Consider the following 6000-nt stretch of genomic DNA (forward strand, 5'->3'; position numbering starts at 1 on the left):
TAGTCACATTCGAGCTGAAATTACTGTATGAATAAGCAAATAAATCTCTGACGCCTCATAAATAGTGCTAAGGAAGGAATGTAATTGTAGGTGCTGTAATGATAAGATACAGCACTTCTACAACATGTGAAATGGAGCCGTGGAACAGTGCTAGAGTGGTGACAAGACTGAAAGAGTAGGGACAGGAAAAGGACTGGGCTTGGAAATAGCTAGTGGGGCAGTGAGCTGTGCTGACCACTGGATGTACAAAAGGAGATACTTTTAGCTTGAAAATTAGGCTATGACAATGTACCAAGGAAAAATGACTATTTATCCTGAAATAGATTACTGTTACTACCATTGGAAGGCATGTTTTGGCTGATTATTTCAGGTTTTGAAAATCTAAAGCACACAATCTGAAAACCATTTTCTGTTTTTGTTTATTTCTTGTTTTACTTTTTATTATTTTTTTTTTAATTTGACTGCTCTCAGGAAAATGAAAGCTTCTAAATAAGGGTTGTGTCTGGAAGTCCTTTTTAACTGGTTTTACAAATAATTATTGTGTTTACTACCAGCTGCATTTGGCAAGAGAAATAGTATCTGTTAAAAAGTTAAATCATCACTACTTAAGAGGACTTTCATTTTAAATGTGATGGGCCAAACCCCCAACATTTAGCTGTGTGAAAACGTAGTGTTTTTTTGTTTGTTTGTTTGTTTGTTTGTTTTTTATGTTTGAGTTTTGTGTTAAGGTTGTGTATGAACTATGAATTTCCACAAAGAGTTTTTTGTCATTCTGGGATTGATGTGAAGTTTCTAAAGGTTATTTAAGATAATAAAACTATTCTCAATTATCTTGTTAGCTTTGGCCAAGCCGATGCAAGTCTTGAGTTCATTCACACTCTAGTGACATTGTCAGAAAAAGTATCAAGTAAGAGGACAGGAAGAATTTCAAGACCTGGTCCTCTACCTAAAAGCTGACCTGGTTCTTTACCTAAAAGCCAAGACGACTGGATATCCGAGTCTGGTATTAAAGTCAAAAGAAGAATTCCTTGCAAGTTTTCTTCTTCAGCGTGGTAACTGAGGTGGAAGAGTTTCATGTAAACTTAAGTCCTAAACTAGAAGACATTTAGTGTGTTGGACCACAATGGTTCAATAGTTCCATAGAGCAGGACATTTTCCTGCAACGAGTCTGCAACACTCAGGAGACTGCTGTTTATTATCAGCATTGCAGGGAGGAAGACAAATTATAATAATATGAAGTACGTATATCATCTTAGGAGGATACTTTTTCTTTGTACTCTGTTTTTCCTTGGAATGAAATAGCCTTGAGGGCATCCACAAATCCTGATCAGCAAGGCTGCTTTTTGTATAAGTGATTGAACATTTACACTCGTAAGGCTTGGTACAGTACGGAAGGGGAATACTTTGTAGAAAAGAAGGTCTTGAGGGATGTGGTGTAGAGTACTGGCTCCCCCAGGTCAGTCAGTATTCTTGCCCTTGCTAGGCTATGGTTTGGGTTATTGAGCATGTTTGAAAGCGCATATAGTTTTACAAGTTTTTGTAGTGGGGATGCAGGCATCCAGAATCTAACAGGTATATAGGTGCATCTCCCTCATTTTTGACAATTACTTGATATAATTTTATACCAAGTTATTTGTTTTTAAAGAATTTCAGGCACTGAGAATATAGAGTGCATATTTATTTCTAAGCTTTAAGTAGAACACGTGGTGTATTTTTTAATCCTTTCCATATGTTTCAGTTAAGTGTTCACAAGACTATATATCAAATACAATACCAAGTTTTTCTATCTTTCTACAAGCTGATTTGTTTCATCTGAATTTGGTATATGTCTTTCACAAAACACTAAATGGGGAAAATGTGCTTCAAGCATTAAGATGGTGTATGTCCTTTTCTCCGTTTACATTGCATCACATTTCACTTTTTTTCTTTGAGGCAGAGGGAGCAGATATGAAATGTGTTGAGTGTTTGACAGGCATTTTGTTGTGCCTGGCTTCAAGGATTGTACTGTAATGTTTGACTGCTCACACATTCACATAATTATCTACTCAGTTGAATACAGGACTGCTGTGTTGTATTTCCTGTTATTCAAAAACAATTGGGGAAAAGATTTTTCTGTGTATAATTTTATTTTCATACTGATCTCTATTTTGTTTAAGACCATGTTTCATCATGAAATCACTTAATTAAAATAAATCTTCTTACAAAATCCACTTTAGAAATCAATTATTTTATTGTGCCTCTGACTACGTCTTAACAGTGTTTAAATGAGTGCCTTTCACTTCTGTGTCATTTTGTGTCCTTTGCATCAGTTTAAGACTTGTGGAGAAACCACAGGATAGTCTTTCTTACATCACCTTTTCTAAGGGACTTCTGGTGGCCCAAGGAGTGTGGTGTGTTACGACTCATCATTTATAGCAGAAACAGTAAGGATTCTCCAACCATATGCAACAGAATTTGAACAAGAACATTTGAAACAAAGGCTATCATATAAATTCAACAAAGAAGCAGACTACAGTCAAGATGTTGGAGAGGCCCAGGCTGCACAAAAAACTCTGCTTTTGTCTGGAGTATCAGAATGAGCAGCAATGTGCTTTATGACAGTGGATTAACACAGAAAAACACTGTATTTTCATAGGGAAATATCTTTAGGGAAAAAGGTATTTTTCTGTCTTTCACAAAAGTCAGTGCCTTCCACTAAAGATTTCTTCTTACTTTGGGAACAGATTATACTAGCTAGTGAGCGATATCGGTCTTTATTCAGTACTTGGGTAAGAGTTCGCCCACCAAGGCGCAGGCCAAGTAGGCCTTTGTTCTTGATGGGCAAGTTGTCACTTCTCCTACGTTACAGTTTTTATGAACTCTTTTCAGAATCAAATATGCAAGTATATTTCTATTATTTTAAACTTTCCTAGACAGTAATTTTGCAGTATCTTGCTGCTAGTGGAAATGAAGTGCAAGCTAGCCTAAATCATTAATTGGGAGCTGCTGTGGGAGGAGGAAAGGCTTTGAGAACCTTTCTGCCCCAGCTCTCTGTTGTACTTCTCAATTCTAGGTTCATAATACAGTTCATCGATACCTGATGCCATGTATCAAACAGTTGCACATTTTTCTCTCAGTGTGAAGAATGGTGCTTGTATAGATCTCGTGCCATGTGACACTGAGGCAATTCTGCTAAGCATTGGTGAAATACAGAGACTTTGCCTTTTGGTACTCATTTCCTATGTGCAAATGTGGTGGCATTCTTGCAGAGATTTTGATACGGAAAATCTGTAAATGACCTGTATTGAATACAGTCATGATAATCCTTATTGATTGGCGAATGTTTGTTTTCAATGGTTGGGTCATTTCCAGAACTGACCACTGTAGATATAGCAGGAGATAGTGTGCTGATTCTGTGGGGCCTGTTGCAAAATGTCCTTCTGTGGTTTGAGTATTTCATGTTTTAGTTGGGTATTTGGGATCAGTGAAGTTGCTTCAGCAAGTGGTGCTCTTGTAGATGTTTGGGATGTAGATAATCTCTATAGGGTAGTGGGTTTTGTTGTATGGTTTGGTTGGTTTTGGTTTTGATTATTTTATCCTCACAGAGAGAAACACCATTCACTGTCAGTTAACTACAGGAGTACCACTCCTAAGACAGGCAGCTTTATGCTATAATCTGAGAGGCATAGAATCAGCACATTTTTTGGCTTGCCTGCCCTATGTGGTGTTCTGGCGTGCCAGCTCCATGCTCTTCTGCCAAGCAAACAACCACGGGTACTTCGCACAGCAAAAATCACCCACTCTGCAGGCAGATTTGCTGCTGATGCTTGAAGGTTGCAAGTAGCAGAGGGAACATGTAGAAGACATGGATCTTTTCCCATGACTTTTGAATTTCAGGACACTGAAAGTGCTCAGGTAAGGTTTCACATGTTGTTGCTTTACTTAAGCATGTACTGCCCTGTGGAATGGCTTGATTATTAAATTAATCTTTTGCCTCGTGGTTTTTGAGGCCTTTCTTGTGCCACAGATTAGGGTATTACCTTGTTGATGTCTTGTTAAAGAAGCTATTACAAACAAGTTAGAGAAGAAGGCTCAGACATTCACAGCTTCCATCTATGTGACTCTTAATGTTGTCCACCTGTCTTCCAACCCAGAAAAAAGTTACTTGCTGAAGAGGGTAGCTTGCTGTCTGTTTGCTCCAAGTTAGGTTGGACATGACAGGTCTGAGTTGAAATCAGCACTTCTTGAGGGAACCAGGCTTTTTCCCAACAGTTAGTTTCCTAAATGACCTATGGCTCTGAACTACATAAGCTGTATGTCATTGTCCTTACCAAATGAAATATGGACCAAGAGAAGTTCTTTCCATTAATGTCTCTAAAGACTTTAAAAAGCCAACTTCATAATGGATAGATAATTAAGGAATGCAAAAGAAAATGTGTTAAGAATGGGAATCATGAAGCTAATACATTTGGGATAATTAAAAAATATCAATTAATGACCAGATGCACGCATTAGTGATAAGTATAGCTCATGAACCTGTGCTGCTTAGCCTTCACCTTACCATTCCCCCTTCTCCACCCTTTGTCATTCGCTGTGGTATTGTATCTAATTAAAATTCCAAAGTCCTCAGGGTGGAGTCCTGCTAATTATACCCTTGTCTAAGTGCCACACATTTCTATGACATTATATAAACACATAACTAAGACTACAATAACATGCCCCTATCACAAAGTGTTTTTAGTATGTATTTGGTTTTCAGGACTTAAGGGGAGAGTAGAGCAGTTCCTGGCCTTGCAAGGATTGGTAGCGACACACAAACAGCTAAGGAGACAAACAAAAGCACTGTCATTTACTTTTTGGCACCAAGTGCTATAATAACCTAAAGCATCTTCATTGCAGTCAGAATTTAATTTTACTCTTGTGGATCAGTCGGTATGTTCAGAATGCTGCTTTTCATACCACACAAAGAATGCTTCTCAACAGAACCGATCTTTTCTATGTGTATTTTTATTCTATTTGGCAAATCTACTTGAAACCGTGTTAAAATGAACAAAAGGGTATGGTTTGGAACTTTGCAGGGATGGTAGAGCTCTGTAGGACAGAAAAAAGATACTAGACTTCTTTGTCAAAAACTTCCATAGTGCAAAATGCTAGTAACTTAGATGGAAGCTCAAGTGAGCAGGAGTTACGCTAGGGCTGCTCAAGTGAACTGCTAGTTAAGCAGCTCTTGCTCTCTGTAGATAAACCTTCTTGTTTCAGCTGTGTGGTATAACATATTCCAAAGTCTTAAAAAATGCTTTCAGTTTTCCCAAATTATGTGTCTCATCTTTATTTACGTTACTTCAGTGTGAATCTAGCCGTCGCTGTGACAGCATGACCTGGGCACAGTCCGCTCCAAGCACACGGCGATTACCCGTGGTTCTGGTGGTCACAGCATAAACAGTATTAATCCAGTAGCTCTGATGGTGCACCGCTAAAATTAAATTCATAGCTCAAAAATTCTTATGCTCCAGTACTATTACTGCCTTCACGGCAGATTTATTATAAAGCGGATGTCTGCACGTTTCTGGGGCGGCTGCTTGGATTGCTTCTCCGAGGAAAGCGATTTGACAAGCCAGTGCCAGCTATTTCAGAGCTCTAACTGCAGTTTATTTCTGAAGCGCGTTTAGGGCTACTTTTTGTGCTCAGACCGGGCCTTTGAAGCCCCGAGTTAACGCGGTTTAGCTCCTCCCCAGCGTCCCCCCGCTGCCAGGGGGGCCGAGCCGCTCCTGTGAGGGCTGAGTCCGCCTCAGCCCGGCCGCCTCAGCGGCGCGAGGGCAGCCGGGCGGGGGGCGCCTGACCAATCGCCGCAGAGACGGCCGGCTCCGGCGGGCTCGGATTGGCTGCCCGCCGCCGCGAGTGGGCGGGGCGAGCGGGCGGCGCCGGGGCCGCCAGCTCTGCCGGGCTGCGCTTTTCAAACGCCGGCCGGGCGGGCGCGGCGGTTGGCGGGGGCGCGCGGCGCGGGGGTGGCCGCCGGCCTGT

This window comes from Aythya fuligula, chromosome 6 (assembly GCF_009819795.1).
Source record: "Aythya fuligula isolate bAytFul2 chromosome 6, bAytFul2.pri, whole genome shotgun sequence".
In the NCBI taxonomy this organism is placed as follows: domain Eukaryota; kingdom Metazoa; phylum Chordata; class Aves; order Anseriformes; family Anatidae; genus Aythya; species Aythya fuligula.